The 25746-nt window shown below is 36.7% G+C and overlaps 1 pseudogene; it reads right to left on the minus strand.

Annotated features, from left to right (window-relative positions):
* Positions 1–1197: 1197 nt before the first annotated feature.
* On the minus strand, positions 1198–17042 carry LOC114314484 (putative flavin-containing monooxygenase 1; annotated as a pseudogene).
* Positions 17043–25746: the final 8704 nt, after the last annotated feature.

The raw sequence follows: 25746 nt of genomic DNA on the forward strand, positions 1-25746 counted from the left end.
ACAAAATTCATGAAAAGGGGATGATTCTGCTCTATACCACCTGAATACTGTGAAATGTAAGCAATGAGAAGTCAGAGGTTAGTTAGCCTTTGTGCAGTTTAGTTTTCGGGTTAAATTGTAGCAATCCACAACTAGGTGGAGTTGAGTGAGTACTTAATCTTGGACCAACCATGTTGCACGAAGTGGGAGCTAGGACAGGAGAGTGAGGGTAATGTAGAAGAGTTTAAGGTTACGACTAGGAACGGGGGCAAGAGTGAGATCGAGCAATGAGGCCCCATAGGAATTTTCTGGTACTAATAAGGAACCAAACCATGTATATACTTCTAGATGAAAACATAAATTTCTCATTAATTATTTTCCAATATTACAAATTCTTCATTGATTAAGCACAAGTCTTTGGTACTGTTTGGTGTAGCTGTTAAAACAGATTATAGATTATAACTTAACAGATTATAGATTATGACTTTAATCAGAAGATGTTAATCTGTTTGGTATAGCTGTTGGATTATAGATTTAAGTTGCTGAGTAGTGTTTGTTAAATAAGCTGTGAGTAACTTTTTTAATTAATTTTTATTTTTTATTATTCACTATTTGTCTACATTTTTCATAAAAAATAATAATAATATTTTATAATCCATTTGGGTCTTTTTCTATTTTTAAAAAAATAAAAAATAAAAAAATCTAAGAGTATAACCGTGAATTAACATGTCCACGGCAGAAGCTGATAATCAGAAGCAGGGGGTGAACAGCTTCTCAGAATCAGTTTTTTTGACTTAAAATAAGTTGTTAGAATCAGAAGCTGTTTGCAATAAGTTTAACCAAACAGACCCAAATAACTTTTTAAAAGCCAGAAGCCATAAGCTGGCTCAAAAAAGCTCCACCAAACACCCCCTTTATTGCTTCTACACATTGATATATCTAACAATTTCTTCTTATTCTTCTTTTTTAAATTTGCAATAAAAGATATTAAGTTAAATAATAAAGAGGAAATATCAAAAGGTTGAAAAACAAGAAAAGTAACTACAAATCAATAGATTACAAGTGAGAATTGTGCAAAAACGACACAGTTCTCACTTTCACCTACCTGCACTCCATTGATTTGTAATTATTTTTTCCGCATATCATTTTTTTGATATTCCCCTAATAATAAATCGTTTAAATAGATATAGTTAAAGGCATAAGTGTAGCATCATAGATTTATTTATTTTTCTCCTCATAATCTTGACTGTTATACGGGCTAAATGCTTCGGCGAGCCAACTCTTCTTCCTGCAAGAAGCCCATCCAATCTTTTCGCAGATTTTGTCGTTGTGGTTGATACTAAAAGTTGAAATGCAGCTTCTCTTGTAGAAGTGGGTTGCTCTTTTCATGATTTCCAGCTCTTCAGTTGTTTGCTCAAGCATCTTCTCCACAACTGGGAGCTTAAAATGATCGTTCACTAGTCGAGCCAGCCATTTGCACCGCAACTCTGCAATGTGCTGATTCGAAACACTCTCAATGTAACCGACAAATTGTTAGGACTATAAGACACCAGAAATCAATCACGCACAATAACACAGGAGATTTACGTGGTTCGGCAATTGTCTATGTCCACGGAAGAGATATCCACTATAGAATTATCTCGGAGGGAGATTACAATACTCACACCTCACAACTCTCTCTATAGCACTCTCACTCATAGAATATACACTCTGTGTCTGCTCTTCAGCTCTGTGTTCTATCAAACCCCTCCTCACTCATCTCAATTTATACACAAGAGAGGAGGAGTAGGTGAAGAGACAATAATAGGTGGGCTTAGTTGGTGCCACCCTTACCATCTACCTTTAGCATATGGTGCTACCCTCACCATGTGGATAGTAGGCTGGAGTTACCCCACCATCTTCCTTTAGCATGTGGAGTGGGATGGATCTAATAATTCTCCCCCTCCACGCCCACTTGGATAATTGATTCCTCACTTGAAGTCCATCCCGGTCAGATTCTTGCAAACTTCCAGTTTGTCTCTGGTGACACCCTTGGTCATCATGTCAGAAGGATTCTTGTCTGTGTGAATCTTCACTAGTTTCATTAGCTGCTTTTCCATCATTTCTCGTATCTAATGATACTGAACATCAATGTGCTTTGTACGTGAATGGTACATGGAATTCTTGCTCAGATCAATTGCACTTTGACTATCACAATGTACCTTGTATTCTTCCTGCTGTAGACCCAATTCTTGGAGAAATCGCTTTAACCCCAACATTTCCTTTCCAGCATCTGTGGCAGCAATGTACTCTGCCTCTGTTGTAGATAAAACAACACACTTTTGTAGTTTGCATTGTCATGAGACAACTCCCACTGCAAAAGTGAACAGAAATCTTGATGTAGACTTTCTACCATCAAGATCACCTGCCATATCGGTATCTATAAAACCCTCCAAAATTGGTTCAGCTCCTCCGAAACATAAACACATCTTTGAAGTTCCCTTCAAGTACCGAAGAATTCATTTGACCACCTCCCAATGCTCCTTTCCTGGATTGGCGAGGAATCTGCTCATAACGCCAACTGCGTGAGCTATATCTGGCCGGATACACACAATTGCATACATCAAACTTCCTACTGCGGAAGAATAAGGGATTGCCTCCATTTCTTTCCTTGCAGAGTTGGTCATGGGACACAAACGCTTTGTCACATTGAAATGGTTGGCCAGTGGTGTGCTGACTGGCTTGGCATATTTTATGTTGAACCTTTCAATCACCTGTTCAACATATTTCTCCTGTGACGGCCATATCTTCTTGGCTTTTCTGTCACGAACAATCTTCATGCCCAAAATCTATTATGCTGGGCCTAAATTCTTCATGTCAAAATATTGCAACAAGTCCTTTTTCAACTTGTTGATCATAGCAATATCTTGTCTGATGATTAGCATGTCATCGACATACAATAGTAGGATGCTGAAGTTTCTATCCGAAAACCTTTGAAAATATACACACCGGTCTGCTACTATTCTTGTATATTAGTCATCCACCATGAATGAATCAAACTTCTTGTACCATTGTCTTGGTGCTTGCTTCAAGCCGTAGAGACTCTTCTTTAGTTTGCAGACTAGATCTTGTTTTCCCTTAACTTCAAATCCTTCTGGTTGCTCCATATAGATCTCTTCCTCCAAATTACATGGAGAAAGGCAGTCTTGGCATCCATCTATCCTACCACCATATTCAAGTGAGCTGTTAATCCTAGAACTACTCAAATGGAAGTTATCTTCACAGCTGGGGAGAAGATCTCATCAAAATCAATTCATTTCTTCTGCCCAAAGCCTTTGACCACCAAACGAGCTTTATGCTGCAATACTTTACCGCTTCCATCTTTCTTCAACTTATACACACATTTATTCTTCAAGGCTCTCCTGTCTCTTGGAAGTGGAACAAGCTCATAAGTGTGGTTCTTCTGCAAAGAACTCATCTCCTCCTTCATGGCTTGCATCCAACAGTCTTTCTCTGTATGACTCTTGGCTTTTGAAAAACTCTCGGGCTTCCCCTCATCAGTAATCAGAATATACTGAGAAGCGGGATATTTGGTTGATGGCACGGCAACTCTTCTAGATCTCCGCAACTGAGGCCCAGTTGCCTCTGGTTGAGGGGGTTGCTCCTCCTGCTCAACACCCTCTTTATCCAGGTCTTTATCTCTTTCCTCCTGATCCTCAATTTCTGGCATAGGATCCTGCAACTTTGGCACTCCTTTTTGCACATCATCACATCTAGCATTTTGTGATGGCTCGAGAGATGGGAATAAGTCTGGAGTGATGACATCTCTAGACTTTGCAGATTTCTCAAAATCTGTTATTATCTGGTCTTCCTGAAACACAACATCTCTACTCCTGAACATCTTCTTGTTCACTGGGTCCCACAACTTGTACCTAAATGTTGCATCTGAATAGCTTACAATATGCATGGAATGGACTTGTCATCAAGCTTCTGTCTATTTTCCATGGAGATGTGTGCAAGCGCCTTACACCCGAAGACTCTCAAGTAAGAATATGATACCTTTCTTTTGGACCAGACTTCTTCAGGTATCGCAAAATTCAACGGAACTGAAGGCGACCTGTTGATGATATAACAGGCTGTACGGGCGGCTTCAACACAGAATGACTTCAACAACTTTGCCATTCTGAGCATGCATCTGACTCTTTCAATAATAGTGCGGTTCATCCTTTCTGCCACACCATTGTGTTATGGGGTGCCGGGAACTGTTGTCTCGTGCTAGATACCTCTGCTGGCACAATATGTTGCAAAATCATTGGAAGTGTACTCACCTCCATTGTTTGTGCGAAAACACTTTAACTTCTTCCCAGTCTCTCTTTTAACCATTGCATGGAACTCTTAAAAGTGCTGAAATACCTCATCATTTGTCTTCAGGAAATGCACCCACAACTTCCTTGATGCATCATCAATGGAAGTCAGAAAATACTTGCGGCCGCCATTTGACTCCACTTCAATTAGGCCACAAACATCCGAGTATACCATACTAAGCACTTCTGTTTTCCTCTTGCTCGTTGAACTGAATGATGCTCGATGTTGCTTGCCATAAAGGCAATAATGACACGGCTTCGAAGCACTCCCTTTGGATAAGGGTATCCTGGATTGCTTTGCCAACAGATGCAATCCCTTCTCACTCATGTGAGCCAGTCTTCTATGCCATAAGTCTGGTGACTCCTTGTCTTCTGCTGCATTAAAACTTTCCAGACAGATCTTCGTTTGAGTCTTATACAGTGTTGAAGACATCTCTTATCTGGTGATTGTCAAAGCTCCTCCTTCCAGCTTCCAACGGCCATTTTCGAATGTACTTGTATAGCCCTGACGGTCCAGGGCACTTCCAGAGATAAGATTGAGGCGCAAATCTGGAACATACCTCACATCTTTGAGAACCACCTTGTTCCCGACAATAGTCTGAATGCTAATATCGCCAATACCCATAATTTTCAAATAGCTAGAATTCCCCATTTGAATAGTACCAAAATCTCCAGCGTTGTACCAGCTATAGAGTTCTCTGTGGGAAGTGGCGTGATAGGATGCAACTGTGTTTATCACCCATTCTGTGTAACTGTGGTCAGTCACGTGAAGGCAATCCTCCTCTTCACCAACTGCAAGAAGTATTTCATTAGTTGTTGTGACTGTTGTGTTCTCATCTCCTTTTGACTTACTGCTTTAGGCTTTCTCTTTCTAGCTTGGGCAGCTTCTCTTTATGTGACCCTCCTGGTCATAGTGAAAGCAAGTGAAGCCTGAGTTACCTCGACCTTTGTTGTCTCTGGATTTAATCCTGTTGTTCCAGCTGCTTCTATTCTTGTTTCTTCCTCTATCTTTTCCTTTACCTCTTTCTTTGCCTCTATCTTCTGTGACAAGAGCATGGGACTAATTACCTCCCATGTCTTTCCTTCTTGTCTCTTCATTGTACATGGCGTCTATGACCATGCTTATGGTCAGCTTTCCTTTTAGTGTAGAGTTGTTGAGAGAAACCACTAATGTCTCCCAACTATCCGGTAAAGAACTGAGCAGTAGTACAGCTTGCCTTTCATCGTCTAAGCGCATCTTAACGGTTGCAAGCTGATTCACCAGATTTTTGAATTCACTAGTGTGCTCGGCGACAAACATACCATTCTTCAACTTCAAATTGACAAGCCTTCTCATCACCAAGGCTTTGCTCCGAGCGGTCTTTGACCGGTACATGTCGTCTAACATTGTCCATAGAGAATAGGCATCTGTCTCCTCGGTGACATGATGGTACGCACTGTGGTCTATCCATTGTCTGATATAACCAATAGTCTTGCGGTTCATCTTTATCCAGTTATCATCTTTCACTTCTTCAGGTTTAACCCTTTTTACAAAAATAGGGTCAAATAGGTCTTTATAAAACAGGATGTCTTCCATCCGTGACTTCCAAATTGCATAATTGGAAGGAGTCCACTTGAACATAGATCCTGAAGTTGTTATGGATTCCTCCATCGTATTCTTTCTTTTTACAGAAAACTCCGAATGAAAAATCTGACCATACGAATGTGTCCGCAATACTCCAAATAGTTGGAAAGTACTATTGGATCGTAAAAAACGGACTCAAAATGGCTCTGATCAAGCCAAAATAGTTTGGACGGTTCAGATCTGCAGAATCTGGTGCGTCTGAGATGCACTGGATAATTCCTCTGCCTCTGGTTGACTGGTCAACTGGGCGCTGACATGCCAGACACGTGGCATTGGATTGCTGACGTGGCAGCCACGTGGTAGACATGTGTCGCTGACTTGGCAGACAAGTGTCGATGACGTGTCGGTGACGCGGCTCGTCTTCTTCCCTCAGACGCGGGTGAAGCATGTGTTAAGCTTGAGGTGACGCACCGACACTGTTGATCGGCACGTGAGGCACGTCTGGGTGCGTGAGACTCGCGTGCTTTCTTTGGGAGGCGCGTAAGAGCGCATGGATGCTCTTCTGGGGCTCTGCTTTGCAGTTCTGGATTTCTCTCTTGGAGACCTTGCTCCTGGTATGCTCAAAACCTGATTTCGAGCAGCTTGATTTCTAGGCAGTTTCGAAAAAACACACCCTGTTTTTCTGAAACACAACCGACGAGGCTCTGATACCACTTGTTAGGACTATAAGACACCAGAAATCAATCACGCACAATAGCACAGGAGATTTACGTGGTTCGGCAATTACCTATGTTCACGGGAGAAATATCCACTATAGAATTATCCCGGAGAGAGATTACAGTACTCACATCTCACAACTCTCTATAGCACTCTCACTCACAAAATATACATTCTGTGTCTGCTCTTCAGCTCTGTGTTCTATCAAAGCCCTCATTTTTCTCAATTTATACACAAGAGAGGAGGAATAGGTGAAGAGACAACAATGGGTGGGCTTAGTTGGTGCCACCCTCACCATGTGGATAGTAGGCTGGAGCTACCCCACCATCTTCCTTTAGCATGTGGAGCGGGCTGAATCTAACACAAATGCCATGTTGGGAATCAATGGATGGATTGTGCCCTTAACAGTGAAACAAAACTCATGTTGTCATCATCGCATTTTTCACAATATTTTTCAAAACATTTTGTTTTCAAAAGCACATTTTGTTTACCTGTATAAGGGCATCATGCCAGAGTAATACTCGATCAAACTGCGAAAAGGCTCGGGGATTATGGCTTTGAGCTTTTCCTTACCATCAAAACCGGTTGCTAGGATCACAACATCAGCTTCCAACTTGGTATTGTCTTCAAATTCAATTCCTCTCTCTAAAAACCACCATCTTGATGCTTTTTTGAATGCAATCTTTCCTTTGTCAGCCTCGGCGAAGAAATTTTCGGGGAGAATAGCCAAGACGCATAGTCTTCTTCAAAGGGGTGGTCTGGCGTCAATCCATACTTGTCCAGTGGAAGCTTCCAAGCCAAATAGGACTCGATGATTTTCGACACAGCTTGTCTCTGTCAAAAACCAAAATCAAAGAGCCATGATTTTAGCAGTATAGATCTATTATCAAATTGTTGCTAGAAAATAATGAGATACTGTTTGTTTGTAAGAGAAATTTGAACATACCGCGCGCGGGAGATAATAGGCGGCAAAGGAAGTTTCTAGGGAAGCTCTGGTTGGGTCTTTCATATAGGAACTAAGAAGATCTTGTGGAATACAACGTGTAGAAGGGTAAGCCCCAAATCCAGTAATGTGGAACAGTCCAATGCAGGGTCCTGATCATCATGGTGCATGTCTGCCCATCTGGTCCTAATATATAATCCCAATTCAAACAACAAAATCATTACATAAAAACCTCAACTTTCTATTCATTAAAAAAAAAAAATAATGATTGAGGGAGGTGTATAAATGGTTGGATTCAGTTTGATCGAAGTTGTGTGTTTGTCAGCTATTGATTTATTATAAAGGAGGAATTCACATAAAAATTTAAGGATTTTATAGAAACTTGTAAAAAAAAGGTGGGGTTATACTATAAATGCTTTTCTCTTTTAACTTTCACTACAAAACATGCTCAATAATTCTCTTAATGCCCAAAGAATTATAATATAATAAGTATATTTAAATGTAGTAATTCAATCAATTCAGTTGGTATTGAATAAAAATTCTCAAAATCAAAACAAACTGTATCTTATGAAAATTTCAAATTTCAATTAGTCTCACGTGGTCAATTCAATTTCATTGAATTTTTTTTTAGAATGAACCCAATTTAAAGTAACATATATGTGTCACCATTTTAATGATTTTTATTTTTTTTTATAAAAATTAAAAATATTAAATAATAAAAAGAAGAAAATAAATTAAATTAACTCAAGGAACATGTAGTTCTTCCTTAATTTTCAAGTTCACATATTGAAGATTAATTAAATTTTCTTGAACAACATGTAATTCTTCCTTAATTTTTAAGACATGTTGAAGTTGATTTTGTTAATTTTTTATTTGGTCATGTTTGGATGCACACTTTGTGTTCTCAAGAGAATTTTCATGATTGACTAAATAAGGATATGAAAACCCAGTTGTTTGTGTGGATGCTGAGAAATTTTCTCATATGTAGTTTTAAATTCTTTCTCTATTGTCCAAACTTGGCATAGTATAATTCTATAATAAAAAATAATGAATAAATAAATTAAAAACATGTGTATACAATACTCAACACATCACACGCTTCATCGTCTGTTCTTTTGGTCAGTCACACACTTCATTAATTGTCTATCTGATGGCTTGACCAAAAATGGCCTTTTCTCACTCAACTCTCTCCCTCCCTCTCTCTCTCTCTCTCTCTCTCTCTCTCTCTCTCTCTCTCTCTCTCTCTGTCTAATGACTTCCTTGAGAAACAAACACAAGCATGTATCATGTTCCACATTCTCGTGGAAATTCTTACGCAATCATTTGTACAATAAAAGGACAAATTAAAACCCAACAACCAAAGAAAAAAAGGTAATTAAGGGCCCAAAAAATTACCAACAAAAATTGGAAATTGATTCACAAACAAACAGAAGTTTTGTGTGGAAGCCCAGTTAGAATGATGTGGTATTGTTAAATTTCAAATTTATTAGCAATAATAGTTGGTGTTTAGTTTAAAATGAAAGGATTATAAAAAATTGCACCATTTTGTACAAAAATTATGTTTGTGTAGTATTTTATTTTCTGAATTTAGTTTTTTTTTAAATTAAGTTTTTTATTTTTCATATTTTATTATTTTTAGTGAATATTTTTAAAATTTTAAGCAATTTTTATTTTTTATTTTTTATATGCACCTTACTTAGATGTATCTAAATAATAAAATATTTATGAAAAAATATTTTTAAAAATTAATAAATACACAAAAATATGAAAAATGTACTAAATTTAGTGAATTTTTTAAAGATTTTTTTCATCAATAATATACTTTTCAAGTGTATTTATGTTAAGCGTATCTAAAAATTAAAAAAATTGCTTAAAATATTAAAAAAATTCAGTAAGAATAAAAAAATATGAAAATAGAATTTTTTGAAAAATAAAATTTGAAAACTGAAACCAAACAAAGTGATTATTATTCAAAAAAGAATGTGGTCACCATGCCACACACTAAGGCCCCGTTTGTTTCACTGGATATAAAATGAAGAATATAATATGATGTGGGATTTAGTCAAGATATATGATGAATATGATATAGGTATTGGATAGTATATCCCGCAAGTCATGTTTGTTGACTTGATATATAAGATTTGTTTTACAAAATATAATGTGGGATATAACAAGTAATTTCCAAGATTGCCCTCATAATATTATATTATATTAAATTAAATTAAATAATATTATATTATATTAAATTCAAAATTTATATTAAATTATATTATATTATATTAAATTAAATTCAATAATATTAAATTAAATTAAATTAAATTAAATAATATTATATTATATTAAATTCAAAATTCGTATTAAATTAAATAATATTATATTAAATTAAATTAAATTCAATAATTATATTATATTAAATTCAAAATTTGTATTAAATTATATTAAATTAAATTAAATTAAATTAAATAATATTATATTATATTATATTATATTCAATAATATTTATATTATATTTAATTCAATAATATTAAATTCAATTCAATAATTATATTATATTAAATTCAAAAAAATATATTAAATTATATTATGTTAGATAGACAAAAGGGTAAATTGAACTTTTTACATCATATCCCAACCAAGGGGATATGATATAATGGGGTGGGGGTGGTATTGTATATCCTCTACTTTTGGGAGATATACAATCCCACCAGATATTATATCCCCTTCAAAAAAAAATTGCAAACATGAGATATATAGACCCCACCGGATATAATATCCAATCTCAATTTTCATATTCCTCAATCAAACAGGGCCTAAAGGCTTTGTTTAGTAATTTTCAAATAAGCTGCTTTTGGTTTAAAAAATCAAAGTAAAATGTTTGTTTCATTTGGCTTAAATAAGTAAATTCCACATAAAATAATATAACTATTGAAAATTCCTATAGATATCTGGCTCAATACTTTGAAAATTCCACCTTGTTTCTTTGCTTATGTTAACAATAATTCCACAATACTAGGGTTTCATTTGAGAATATACTATTTTAGTATTTTTTTATATATTAAAATATGAGGTAAAAAGAATTAATATGTTTGGGATTAATTTTTATAAAAAGATGTGTAAAAAGTAAAAAGAAATGAGAATATTTGACTTTTTAGTATAATTTGTTAATTTTTTATTTGTTTTAATGACTTTTTACCTTTTAACCTAAAATAGAATGTTGCCAAACAAGACCTAAGGATTATGATCACCCATTTCTCATAAAAATCAAACATTTATATAAAAAAATTTACAACAAAAATAATAATATTTTTTTAATTACCAAATATACCAACTTTTTTAGATTCTAATATATATATATATATATATATGTATATGAATAATGCTTGGGACCCCCTTTTGGGGGTCACCCCCTCACCCCTTTGCCACGTGGCGGGTGGTGATTGGAGGAGCAGGAAAAAAAAGAAAAAGAAAAAGAAAATGTAACCAATGAGAGAGAGAGGGGGTCAAAGGGGGTGGAAAAAAAAGGGGGGATGAATCATTGTTGATATATATATATATACTAAAAAAACAATTGCTAAACTCCAATGGAGCAAAATAATGCAAGAGTTCAATGGAGCAAATGTTTGCAGAGGATTGAGGGGTCTGTTGGGAACATGCCAAAAAAGTAAGGTAGCGTTTGGTTGTATTTTGTAAATGTGATTTGAGAATATAAATTGTATTTTGAGTTTGTGTGTTGTGGAATTATGATTTGAGTGTAGAAAATTTGTTTGGTAAAGAGTTTTGAAAATAATTTTGGAAAAGAGGTTTGATTTGAGTGGGGAATTATTGATGTGACATTTGATATGTGATACAAAAATTTACAACTCATAACTAAACATACAACTCAAAATTATTTTAAAGCACATAAAAAATTTAAAAATTTTCAGAAAATATTTGTCCCGATTATGTAAATCAATTGCAAAAAAAAAAAAAAATCTGGAAATCAGCCGGACATCCGGGTGGACATCCGGGTGGTCTACTGGGTGGTCTACCGGGTGGACAAAAAAGGCGCCTGTGCATCAGAGTTCTCTCTGCAGAGTGTAGAAAATTGATTTGAAAACGAAACCAAACATCATGCTCCAACACACGGGTAGAAAATTGATTACAGAGCACAACCAAACAGAGCCTAAGGCTTTTTCACTTTTTAAGTCAAAAATGTCAATTTTTTTATTCAAAACAATTCAGTTTTTTGTTAAAAAAATTATTAAAAAAGTTAAAAAATCAACTTTTTATCAATTTCTCAAAACACCACTGAATAATCCCTTCGAAGCAAAATGACTTTAATATAAATTAAAAAAAAATTAAGAAGGCAAATCTCTATTATCTCTAGTGAACTAATAAGAGTCTCACATAACTTTGAATCTTTAAGCGTTCTCTTTAACTCGTCAAATTCGGAGACAACAACGTCAACAATATTATTATTATTATTATTATTATTATTAATTTTTTATTTTATTTTATATGGTAAGAAAACACTTGGGGAGGTATTGTTGATTAAACTATGGCAAGAGAATCATCATGACTATGTGGATGCCCTTCTAAGACACATTAAGCCTCCTTTGGGGGGGGGGGGGGGTGAATTGCTTTTTTATTTTTTTTTTGTTATTTTAGTTTGGGTTAAAAAGTTTAGTTGGAAAGAACTTTTTAATTTTTTTGACTTTTTTTTTTAGAGAAGAGTGCAATAATTATGGATTAGATGTGATATTTTGTTTGTTGTGGCTAAAATAGTCTCAAACCTCTTTGCCAAACAGAGTTAGGTTTGGAATAAGTTAAAACCAGTGGCGGATCCACAGAGGGGTCATGTGCGGCTCTTGGGTTTGGAATAATTTTTTTTTTAAATAAAAAAATTATAAAATATTATTTAGAGTGAAATATCAATGACATTTTTAAAATTATGAGAATAATAATAGTTATTTTTTTATTGAAAATAAAGATATTACAATAAGTCATATTATTATCTATGAAAATTTTAATATAATGGTGATGTCTATCATTATTGACATACAATTATAATTCTCAATGAAAATTTAGAATTTATTAAATTGTTAGTTATATTTGACATCTGGGATTCATCCTCTATGTGTTTTTTTACTATTAATTGGTGATATCATATGTCAATGATAATGTGATATTACTATTATATTAAATTTTTATTGAAATTTTGTATAAAAAATTACTTTATCATTATATAATTTATTTTAAAACTTATATCCATGACTTTTTTTTTATATTGTCCATGATATACTAATTACAAATAATATATATATATATATATATATATATATATTTATTTTAAAACTTATATCCATGACTTTTTTTTTATATTGTCCATGATATACTAATTACAAATAATATATATATATATATATATATATATATATTAATTTATGTTTCTTGAAATCAATCATAAAAAAGGGGTTTTTTTTTAAGGTCCTTGGTATTATGATTTTATAGCATAAAGGACACCAAATATTTTCATAATGTCTAAGGTCCCTCAACAATATTTTCATAATGTCTGAGGTCCCTCAACCTTGATCCAGAGAAATTTCAGTCCAGAGAAATTTCAGTCCAGAGAAAATTGGTCCAGATAAATTTGGTCCAAAGAAATTTCAGTCCAGAGAAATTTCAGTGCAGAGAAAATTGGTCAGAGAAATTCTGGCTCAAAGAAATTTCTCTGGACCAAATTTCTCTGGATGAGTTTCTCTACTTTTCTTCTCATTCACATCCAAATCATTGTGATTCATTAGGTAAGCAACATTGTTCAATTGAATTCAACTGGAAAAATTTCACATTGTAATATGTAAGCAATATTAGAATGGGATAACAATGGCAACTTACCAGAACCAGAGAAATTCTGGAAAAATCTAAGTATTTCTCTGGTTTGTTATTGAAATATCAATTGAGAATTTCTTTGGTTTATTAAAAATAACAATTGAAAATTTCTCTGGTTTATTAAAAATAACAATTGAAAATTTCTCTAGTTTGTAATATCTGGAAAAATTTCTGCAACTTACCCAAATCTGTTCTTCGCTTTTTTCCAGTTAAATTTTTCAATCGAAAGTGTTTCTCTGTTGAACAATGTTCAACTGAATTCAACTGGAAAAATTTCACATTGTAATATGTAAGCAACATTAGAAGAGATAACAATGGCAACTTACCAGAACCAGAGAAATTCTGGAAAAATCTGAGAATTTCTTTGGTTTGTTATTGAAATATCAATTGAAAATTTCTCTGGTTTATTAAAAATAACAATTGAGAATTTCTCTGGTTTATTAAAAATAACAATTAAGAATTTCTCTGGTTTGTAATATTTGGAAAAATTTCTGCAACTTACCCAAATCTATTCTTCGCTTTTTTCCAGTTGAATTTTTCAATCGAAAATGTTTCTCTGTTGAACAATGTTCAACTGAATTCAACTGGAAAAATTTCACATTGTAATATGTAAGTAATATTAGAAGGGATAACAATGGCAACTTACCAGAACTAGAGAAATTCTGGAAAAATCTGAGAATTTCTCTGGTTTATTAAAAATAACAATTGAGAATTTCTCTAGTTTGAAAATTCACCAGGTTGGTTCCTTTCATTTACAAAAACATTTTGTGAAGACCAATCAAACATTAGCCAAAAAACATTAGCCAAAAAATTCTATTTTCTGTCACCATTCGAATCCGACCACTTAGCTTACTTGATCTTCTCAAGCTGAACCTAAGTATCCTTGGACAGCTGCATTCTCTCAACCTTCAAATGTCAACCACGGCAGCTTCACTTTTTGAGCTTCACACCGCACACACAGCTTCAACCCATGCACATACACAACCCATGCACACAGTCACACACATACACGGCACACACACACACCACAACACACAGATAACTAGCTGTATCAACATTACCTCTCCAGAGAAATTTTGAAATTTCTCTGGATCAATCCAGAGAAATTTTAGCGGCTTGGTTCTTCTCTGATCTGTCACTTATATACTCTATTACCTCCAGCTGCTGATCCATTCGAACAGCATTCTAGGTGAATCTGATTTTGGATCTTTCAATTCTCATGAATCTGATTTTGCTTTGGAATTAGGTTTTGTTGGGAAATATTTCAACAGGAGCCCAAAACGACTTAGAGAAGGTGACCAAGATGACCTATGCTCAAGTGACGATCTATGGTTTCAGCGATAAAGTAGGTCTTCTCTCATTTCCTCAAAGAGAGGACACATTTGAGATGACGAAGTCGTACAGCAGCAAGACCGCTGCAATCATCGACAACGAAGTAAGAGAATGGATGGCAAAGGCATACGATCGCACGTTACAGTTGATAGAGCAGCACAAAGAGCACGTAGCTCAAATCGCAGAGTCGATCGATGTGTCCCTGGCGGAGGAGCTGAGTACAGGAAGGAGAGCAACTGGTCAAGGGTTGGGGATTTGGAGCCAGCGATGATCAAGCTCAGGACAACGTGGATGGAGAAGGGATGGGGTGAGGGACCTTAGACTACAAAAGAACAGATTGTAGACCTAATCCATTACTAAAAGTTGGATAGGGACCTTAGACCGAGTTTCCCTAAAAATTTATGTAAAATATTTTTGTAAATTTTTTTAATATTATAATTAATAAATGCTCCTTCTAATTTAATTTGTTGATTCCGCCACTAGTTAAAACCATCTCACACGGATAAGAGCAAAACCTAGAGTATCTACAATCTAGTAACTATAAAAAAAATTTATACAATTAATTTGTTACTAGCCAAATTGTTTGTTTGCGCGTGTTTTTGACAATAAAAAATAAAAAAAATAACACACTAATCACATAATGAGTTGACTTAATCAATTGGGATCAATCATTATCAAAGATTAATATTAATTATCACTCCTATATTAGGAGGTTATATTGTGCTGTTGGACAATAATTGTCTAAGTTGATGTAATAATTATCATATTAGTAATTAATCTTATATTAACTGAGGAAAAAAAAAACCCTAAAAAAAAGAAGAAGAAAGAAATTGACTTAAAAGGTAAAGTGGACCCATTCAACCCTTTTGTGTGTACATTATTGATCATAACGTATAGATGTACGTTTGAGATCTTTTGTTTTTATATTTTTCTATTCTCATGTCTTAAAGCACTCACAGTGATCGAATAATGTCTCAAGATTTTCACATCTTAAGATTATCGTATGTGAATGTTTTAAGACAATAAAATAGAAAAATTTGGAGACACAGGTTGCTAGACCTTACATCTATTATGTATTGTGTAGGGGTGAGTGTGTGTGTGTGTGTGGATCTTGAAGCATTAGTTACCTTGGTTTGCTTCAGCACATTCAACAACAAGATCAATAGCTGATTTCTTGTAGCCAATGACTGCAACCTTCTTTCCTTTGAGTAGTTTTGTGGAAGCTTCTCTGTCGAGTTTGCAATAATCAAGGGAATGCAAGACTTGCCCCTTAAAGATTTCAGGGCCTTTGTTGTGTGGAAATTTTGGTATTTTTGGAACATCACTATATTTCCCAGTGCAAATCACAAGAAACTCAAAAGCATACCACTGCCATCAAACAAGTTAACTGTACGGGAAAGAAATAAACCTTCTCGTATAATCCTGTTGATCAAGTCTGCGCTCCTCCAAACGTCGTCACTTTACTCCCTGAAAACACAAACGTGAGCTAGCCGACGGGTGTGTGCCGGAAACCCCTCCGATGCCTAAGTCAGAAAATTAGACAGAGACAAAAAGCTCTGTGTATTCAGGAATCAAAGTTGTGTGTTACCTCTCCATAGGTGATGTTATGAGCTTTTATAGGTTCCGTGTGGCACAATCCTAATAGGACTCTTACTCCTCCATGTAGAGTCCTCCTAGGATTCACACTCCTGAAAGATAATGCTTATTCTTCAACACCCCCCTCACTGCTTAAACAAAGTGAGATGGTTTTACCTCGGCAGGATGACCATATGACCGAGATAACTTTCAGATCGGCTTTTTACTTCCTCACTTCTACCTCGGCTTTGCATACCAAGACCGAGCTATCTGTAGAAGAGTTGGACCGAGCTAACCAAGAACAAAAGTTTCGAAGAAGGCTAGGTATACCTCGGTTAAAGATTACGACCAGGCCAACCAATTTGACCGTGGCGACCGAGATAACAATAAGGCCTTCTTGGACCGAGCTAATGAAAAAAGCCATTTTACTCCGCCTTTCTTACTACGGCCCAAAGCGGCCCATTTTCCAATCTCGGCCCAATTTATTCAAATAAATTACCCTCTCAATTGCCCCTTAATTCCATCTGCGCAGCATGATGGGATTACCTTGTCTTCCAGCCGAGCTAAAAAAAATTTTAACCTTACTACCGAGCTAAGCCTTTAAGCTTTTCCAGCCGAGCTAAAAACTTTTTTAGCCTTTCCAGCCGAGCTAGGCTCACACCGGGCTGTACCTGTCCGGTTCAAACGTCTCTTCAATCACAGCAACTGAATCGCTTCCCATTCTAGTGACACGTGGCAAGCTCTAACTGGCCCTTTGCAACTGTCACGCCGCCCTCGTACTTCGCAAAATTTGAACAGTTCCCGCCATTAACCACAAAAACAAATATTTTTGTTTTTCCTTTCAAATCATTACATCTTCCTATTCACCTCTTCTCTCTCTCTTTCTCGCATTCCTTCTTGTAACTAAGGAGCTCGTGTTCTTCACTGCCATTGCTTCATCTTCAGTGTTTCTGCCCCTTCATCTGGTAAGTCACTCAAATCCTGTGAAAACCCACATTTTATTTTTTTTTAAAAGAAGATAAAAAAAAATTAATTAATTAATTTTATCCAGAGTCTATCTGAAATATGTATTACTGTAAAAGTTAGTTTTAAATTAATCTAATTCAATCACTAACAAAGAAAAAAAAAATTAATAATAATAATAATAAATAAATAAATAAATAATAATTTTGTGGGTGTTCAATAATTGTTGTGTATAAATTATTTTAATTAGGATTCAATATAATAATTATTCTTACTAAATACCTTAGTTAAAAATCTTAGTGTGTCAACTTTCAGAAACCCACAAAAAAAAAAAAAAAAAAAAAAAGGGAATCAAACCTTTGCAGAATTTTGGTGGAGGCTTTCCACATGTTGATTTGCATGTTTGTTTAGGGAAGAAGAGCTAATGATGCTCTTAGAATTGAGAGAAAGAAAACTTAGAATGAAGAGAGAGAGAGAGAGAGAGAGAGAGAGAGAGAGAGATTTGTGCAACAAGGATTGTATATATATATGCATGCAAGCCTTCATTGTCTATAGGGTGCATGCAAGCATTCGGTGAGAAAAAAAAAAAAAAAAAGAAAAAGAAGAGAGAAATCCCTGAAACAACCAAGCTTGGTGATAGGAGAGGAAGAAGAGTAGGAGATTAAGGAAGCCAAAATTCTCAACCATTTTGTTACCCTATTACTAAGTAAGAAAACCCTCTCAACCCTCTCATTTCTTTTTATTAGTGAAATTTTCAGATTACTTCCTTGTGATTAAAATGACTACTCATAAATAGAAATTTTTATATATATGTGTAGGAATTTTGTGATTAAAATAGTCTGTTTTGAATATGCTAGCATGTTGCCTGAATTTTTAGACAATTTTATACTCAGAATTTCGAGATGATTTCTTCTACAAAGTTGTTGACAATGATGTCTACTTTATCCAGAAATTTTTGGAAACAATTTTTGAGCTTTCTACGAATTTATACAAATTTTTAACTAAATCTGAAACTGTGTTGAGAATAATCTGTCTTGAATCTGCCAGCATGTTACCCGAATTTTTAGACAATTTTATACTCAGAATTTCGAGATGATTTCTTCTACAAAGTTGTTGATAATGATGTTTAGTTTATCCAGAAATTTTTGGAGACAATTTTCGAGCTTTCTACGAATTTATACAAATTTCTAACTAAATCTGAAACTGTGAGACAGATTTTACCATGTATTTGAAAATTTATTTAAAATTCTATACTAAGCCAAATCTGGTAATTTCTAACTAAAAGATGAAATTTGAGAAGTCTAGTTTCATGATAAATTTTTAGATTATGGGTTTGATCTATAAATTTAAGCATGGAATTAATGTAAGGAAATGTGACAAATCTGTGTCATAAACACCCTTGGAATTTGTTTAGAATTATTTATAAGTTATATTTTGGAAAATGTTTTCTGAAAAATAACCATAACATGTTTATTGAGTATCCTGTAGATTGATATGAATTTTAGAGTTGTATAAGTAATATATTTATAATTTTATTTGCAAGATATATACTCTGAAAATTTTTCTGGACAGAATGAAATCACCATTTTAATATTATGCTAGTCTAATTTTGTAAATCAAAAATTTGTGCATGTGTGTATTTAGGGTTTAATTCTTGTATCTAAGTTATTATTTCATACCATGGTTTAAATAAATTGTTTATTTAAATTCTGTACTTTTATTTAGTATTGTGTGACACATGCAATATTTTATGATTGAGAATTTTAATGAGTTGGTATAACATTACTTGTGATTAAAAATTTGAAATTATTTGTGATTAATATCAAAATTAACTGAAATGATTAACGGCATATACAAAGTTAACAATTGACGGTTAATACCAGTTGTTCGGGGTGAGTCTTGGTTTAAAGACTGTACGGAATTAAGAGTTGACGGTTAACACCGGTTGTTCAGGGTGAGCCCTGGTTTTTGAGAATTCTCACGTAAATTGTGTTGCGAAACTCTAAGATGGCACGGGACTTATTTGAACCCTTTTCGGTATTCGGTTTTGGAATAAGGGTGGATGTGCAGGTGGCACACAGGGAGGTTGCTTACCCCTGGCAGACCGTTTCCTTGGGGCAGACCACGGATGCCACTACTTGGGTATATAACTCCGGACGTGGGCATCCCTGGTAGTTACGATTGGTAACACTTAAATATTTGACCAAGGGAGGGTTTCAAATTAACCGTTGCCATGCTTAGTGGTTGGTAAGTTAAATCTCTTTGGTGAGATTAGTGTCACCTAATTTATTAAAATTACTGAAATTATTCTAATGGTTGTAATTTCTGTGTATAATTATATTGTTGTCTCATGTTTAGAATATTATTATTTTTCTCTTAAAAAGAATGGTAGGTTGGTTACGTTTTCTTACTGTGTTGCAAAACTCATGGCATATATTTTGTTGCCCTGGCGTTTCATGCCAGATTATGTCGAAGAAGGGATTGAGGCTGAAATTGGAGCTGCTGCCAATATCGAACCTTGGCTGACTTAGAGTCAAGATTTTATCAAAATAAAATCCTGTTATCCCTTGTATTAGGATTTAACTATGTTGTGACGTTGTGTGTGAACTTGTAGTTTTATTTTGTCGTTGGACTTTGGCTTTGTAAGAACTTAAAAGTTCCTAATTAGTAGTTAAAACTTTATCTAGCAAGTTATTGTTATTTAAATCTTATGATTTACAAAAAAAAAAAAAAAAAAAAAAAAAATTGGAGCGTTACAAATCCATCTTTCTTGCTTTTGTTGTTTTCGTATTTTCTTTATACAATCCACAGCAATCTGTTCATGTGTTTTTACAAAACACTGTTTTTGCTTCTTTTTTTTTTTGCCTTACGTTTTCTGGGAAAAAACTTCATGAGAACCCCATGAACTTTACGAAGCAATCTGTAGAACACTCTGTTTGATCCATAAACACGTCTCAACTGAACTAGGATACTGTTTATGCTATGTGTAAGTCTAGCCAGACCATTCAACCGAACCAACACTTGTACCAGTAGTTTTAACAAGTCAAAAAACCATCTTTTGATTTATCTTAGCCGAGATAACAAACCGAACTAAGTCTGCACTTAGTGTGTTTGAAGGCCTCAATTCCGACCGAACTATCTTGGGGCTAAACCAGCACTCTTAGTTCAGACCGAACTAAGAAAGCAGCCCCTAGAATTTCAACCGGTCTAACAAATCACTTGCCCCAACCGAGCTACCAAGCACCTTGCTGAAACCGAGATAGGACCTGCAACATTTCACAAAGCCGAAGTAGGACTTAACTTGTTTTTACTTTGTAGCACGGTCTAAAGATCTGCGCTTAACACTTCTGTTTTTCACTTTGCAGACTTAGGTCGCCTAGGCACTCCTTTTGATCGCTCAACCGAGCTACACAGCAACATTTTCCGACCGAGCTAGCACCAAGCATAATTTATACATAACTTAGGAATAAATGGGTAAATATAGGTCTTTAGTAGAAACACCAGGTGGCTTGGTCGAATTCCGAAAGGATTATAACATCCCTGACGATGTCCACCTAACCTTAGCTAAAAAAGATGTTATACCTTGGGAAAACCAGGGCTTTGTACCCTTTACCCTTTTATCAATAATAGAAACCGGACTAAGATTTCCAGTCCAACCCTTAATTTGTGAATTCCTTAGGCAAACAAGAATATGCCCAACCCAGCTTTCCACCAACTCATACCGCATAATAATAGGCATAGCCGAGCTAAACCGCCGAGCTGGCATTAACCTTGGCTTAGCCGAAATCTTCCACCAGTACTCCATAGGGTCAAAAGAAGACGGCTGGGTTTACTATCTTAGAATACGCCGTCGCCGAGAAAAAATAATAAAAGACACACCAGACAAAGACTTGAATGATAATGACTTTTTCTGGGCGTCTGGAAATTTTGAAGACCAGCAAGCTCAGATCCCTGGCCGAAGTATAAACTGGAATAAAGGAGCACCTGGTATAATTACTTCGGTTTGTTGGCATGCTTTGTTTTATTTCGGTTACCCATTCCGGACCCGAACTAACAGTTTGTCTTCTTTATGCAGATTCAGCCCATCTTCAATCCTTGTACAGTTACTCCAACCTGAACACTATCTGCGCCGCATTACATTTTTCAGAAAGAAGTTGGGCCAAACTTCTAAATTTCAAACCGACATACAGATACGGCGGCCGCCGAAAAGCCAAAGTAATTGACTTTTTGTTGGAGGACGCCCCCGAACCGGACCCAACCTTGCCACAAATTAACCTAATCCCACTGACTGCTGAAGAAGAAATGGCCAAGAGAAACAGAGTCAGGGCCCTCTTGACTGAGACAAACAGGGCCGAGGTACCACCACCAAACCAAACACAAGAAACCGTGGTGGCCCTACCATCACAACAACCCTCCTCATCATGCCGAACTAAGCGCGCCCATACTACCCAAACCGAACAACGCTTAGTTGATGAGAACGAAACCACTCTGCCGCCAAGCCCTCCACTGAGCTCGCAACCGGAGCATGCCGACCGAGCCAGCTCTTCCAAATGGGCACCCAAACTGACTTTCCCGAACCGTGATATTCAGGACACTGATTCTGTTGTCGCTGAAAAAGACCATCTGATGGCTTTCAACCTTGCCAAGAGTGTGTGCCTCCCAGCTAACATGGAGCACCACAAGAACTTGACCGAGCTAAGGGCCATCCGCTCGGCCATGAAATCAATGATCCTGGTAAGTTGTTCTTCTTGTCTCTCTAAATATTACCAACTTTCTGTTTGGTTTGGTTTTGTTTTGTTTTGTTTTGTTTTTTTTTTTTTTTTTTTTTTTTTTTTTTTTTTCAGGCTGTGCAAAAGAGCCAAATTGCGCATAAAAAGGTGTTGGAGCTCAGGAACACAGCAAGGCAAGCCATGACAGAGGTTGAAGCAAAGACAACCGAACTGAAGGAGTCCTACCAGAAAACAGCCGAGCTAGAGGCCGAGGTAGCTCGTGTGACCGGACTAGTTACCTCGGCTAATGCAGACAAACAGAAGGCCCTAACTGTGATGAAGGATAAGTACCTTCGTGAGCTAGTCAAGCTCGAAGGTAAGAAGGATGCCGAGATAGCAGAGCTGAAGAAGAAGGCAGAAGATGCCGAGCTCCGGGGTTTCAAGGAGGGCGAAACCCTTTACATCAAACAATGTGAAGCAGCAAAGGATTTATTCTTCAAGTGCGGCTGGAGAGGTGCTGTGGTGCAGCTCTGTTGTGGGCCCGAAACCGAGGTCTACAATTCTCCTCAGTATTTCATTCCGACCTCACTGGCGGAGTATGCTGCCGATCTTCAAAAGCAATTTCTTGAAGAAGGTGGAGATGAAGGCTCTTCTTCTGAAGATGACTCCCAGCCCGGTCGCCAGCCTACTCCTCCAACTCCAGTGATCTCCAATCCCCCAGCACCTGATGCTATAGTCGTGTCTCCAGCTGAGCTGAACCCAGAGGAGCTTGTTTCAACCGAGCCCAACCGAGTTCTGGTTACGACCGAACTTCCTGCTGAGATCGGACTCAGAGTTGAGCTGGATGCTGATCTGGATGATCTCTTTAACTGATTTTGTATCTTCATTTTTCTTTTTGCTCTTGTAACCGGGCTGTGGCCCCTCCTTTGTACTTGTTTTGAATTTGATCAATGAAAATCATCTTTTCTGCTCAACACTTATTCCGGTTTGATCTGTATGCTTGTACCTGTAATGACTTTTCAATGACTTCTATTGCTCCAACTATTATCTTGGTTTACTTTCCTGTTTGAGCATGCTTTCTAACTGCAACTTGAAACATACTATTTTTCGGCCGAGATACTTTATTTCGGTCTTAGCTGTGCCATCTGACTAACCTTACTAGCCAACCACTCTTTTGTCGATATACTTCGGCTGAAGAGTACCAAGAGTGGTTTAATTCAGTCAATTACTCTTCAGCCTAAACCCTTACTTCGGCTAAAGAGCAATAAGAGTTTAATTCGGCCATCCTCTAAGTTGGTTTTGTCCAGCCAACCACTCTTTAGCCGATGTCCTTACTTCGGCTAAAGAGTACTAAGAGTTGGTTTAATCCAGCCAACCTCTCTTTAGCCGATGTCCTTTTCTTCGGTTTAAAGAGTACAAGAGTTAGTTTAGTCCAGCCAACCACTCTTTAGCCGATGTCCTTACTTTGGCTAAAGAGTACTAAGAGTTGGTTTAATCCAGCCAATCTCTCTTTAGCCGATGTCCTTACTTTGGCTAAAGAGTGCTAGGAGTTGGTTTAATCCAACCAACCTCTCTTTAGCCGATGTCCTTACTTTGGCTAAAGAGTACTAGGAGTTGGTTTAATCCAGCCAACCTAGAGTAAAATGTTTGGTTATTCCGACCAAACGTCCTGCAGCCTGAATCCTTATCCTGGGCTTAGGAGGGGTGTTGGTTTAATCCAGCCAACCTCTAAGTTGGTTTTTCCAGCCAACTTAGAATAAAATGTTTACAATGTTCCTAACTTCACTAAAACTAACTTTTACAGAAAACAACTTTGCTGAAAAGAATCGACTTGTTTTATTGAGGAAAGAAAAAATTACACATGCTTGAAAGAGGAAAGCTAAAAATAAAATAACTTGAGATTGGCGGTGTCCCATGGCCTAGGGATTGCTTTGCCGTCCTTGTCTTCTAGGTGGTATGCCGCTTTGCCTGCTAACCCAACCACTTTGTAAGGACCTTCCCAATTAGGCCCTAGCTTGCCATCTCCCAGCACTAGGGTGTTTCCCATCACTTTGCGCAGCACCCAATCTCCGATCTTGAATTGCCTTGGATGCACTGTTTTGTTGTATTTCTTGGATAACTCTTGTTGATATGAGGCAATGTGGACTAGTGCTCTTTCTCTCCTTTCTCTCGCAAGGTCGAGTTCCAATGTTATGGCTTCGCCATTTAAATCAGGATCAAAATTTTTGCTTCGAATTGTGGAGAGACCAACTTCCAGTGGGATCGCTGCTTCCATGCCATAAGCTAAGGAGAATGGTGTTTCTCCAGTTGATCGTTGTGGTGTGGTGCGGTAAGCCCATAAAACATGAGGGAGTTCTTCTGCCCACTTGCCCTTTGCTTTTTCTAACCTTTTCTTCAATCCATCCAAAACGACCTTGTTTGATGCCTCTGCCTGACCATTTGCTTGGGGATATGCTGGTGTGGAATTGTAGAACTCTATCTTGTATTCTTCACAAAAGCCTCTAAAGATTCTGCCATCGAACTGAGTATCGTTGTCTGATATTAAGGCTTTTGGTATACTGAATCGAGTGATGATGTTCTGCCAAACAAACTTCTTCACATCCTTCTCCTTGATTGATGCCAGTGCCTCTGCCTTCACCCACTTTGTGAAGTAGTCTGTTGCTGCAAGAAAGAATCTCATGTTGCCGGGTGCCGTTGGAAGTGGCCCTACTATGTCTAGGCCCCACATTGCGAAGGGCCATGGGTTAGTGAGAGGTAGAAGTTCTCTGGCAGGTTGGCGCATTTGGTGCGCAAATTTCTGACATTTCTCGCATTTTTTGACGTACTTCTCTGAATCTGCTTGCATATATGGCCACTAATATCCTTGCGAAATTGCTCTGTATGCTAATGATCTTCCTCCTTGGTGGCTTCCACACACCCCTTCGTGTATTTCAAACAAGAATGCTTCTACTTTGCTGGGGTGGACTCACTTTAGATAAGGTCCTGAGAATGACTTTTTGTACAATGTCATAGATGGGGAGAGCCAGAATCGCTGCGACTTTGCTCGAATTTTGTTGGCTTTTTTCTTGTCTTCTAGTAAGATGCCGTCTTTTAAGAACAGTATGATGGGATCCATCCATAAGGGGCCTAATTCGGCGCAACATACCTCTTCTACTTCGGGGTCTTCAATGCTTGGTCTCGGTAGGTAGTCAATTAGTAGTGGGTGAGGGGTGGATGCATCTGCCATTGACGCAAAGCCTACTAGTTCGTCTGCTCTGCTGTTTTCCTCCCTGCCAATCTGTTCTATCCTTACTACTTCAAATTTCTTGATCTCTGTTCTGACCAATTCTTGGTACTTGGCCATCCTGTCATCCTTTGCTTCATAGTTGCCAGAAATTTGGTTTACCACCAGCTGTGAGTCGCTGTAGACCATTAATTCAGTGGCCTTCATGTAGAATGCTGATTTGAGTCCTACAAGAAGTGCTTCATACTCCGCTTCGTTGTTTGATGCTGGGAAGCCAAGGTTAATTGCTTGCTCCACAACCAGGCCGTCTGGTGAGATGAGGACTATGCCAAGTCCTGCACCATGCCAATTGGATGCTCCATCCACAAAGAGCTTCCACATCTCTCCAACGAACAACTTCCAGCAAGTGGAGGGGTCAAATGATGTCGTGGGATCAGGGATGTTGCTGGTGTTCTCAAGGTCCATACTAGTTGTTTGCCCCTCGCTATCTGATTGAACCAAGTCTTTATTTGTTGGTGAGTCTTGGCTTG

The sequence above is a fragment of the Camellia sinensis genome, chromosome 4 (assembly GCF_055761805.1).
Source record: "Camellia sinensis isolate YWXY chromosome 4, ASM5576180v1, whole genome shotgun sequence".
NCBI classification, from domain to species: domain Eukaryota; kingdom Viridiplantae; phylum Streptophyta; class Magnoliopsida; order Ericales; family Theaceae; genus Camellia; species Camellia sinensis.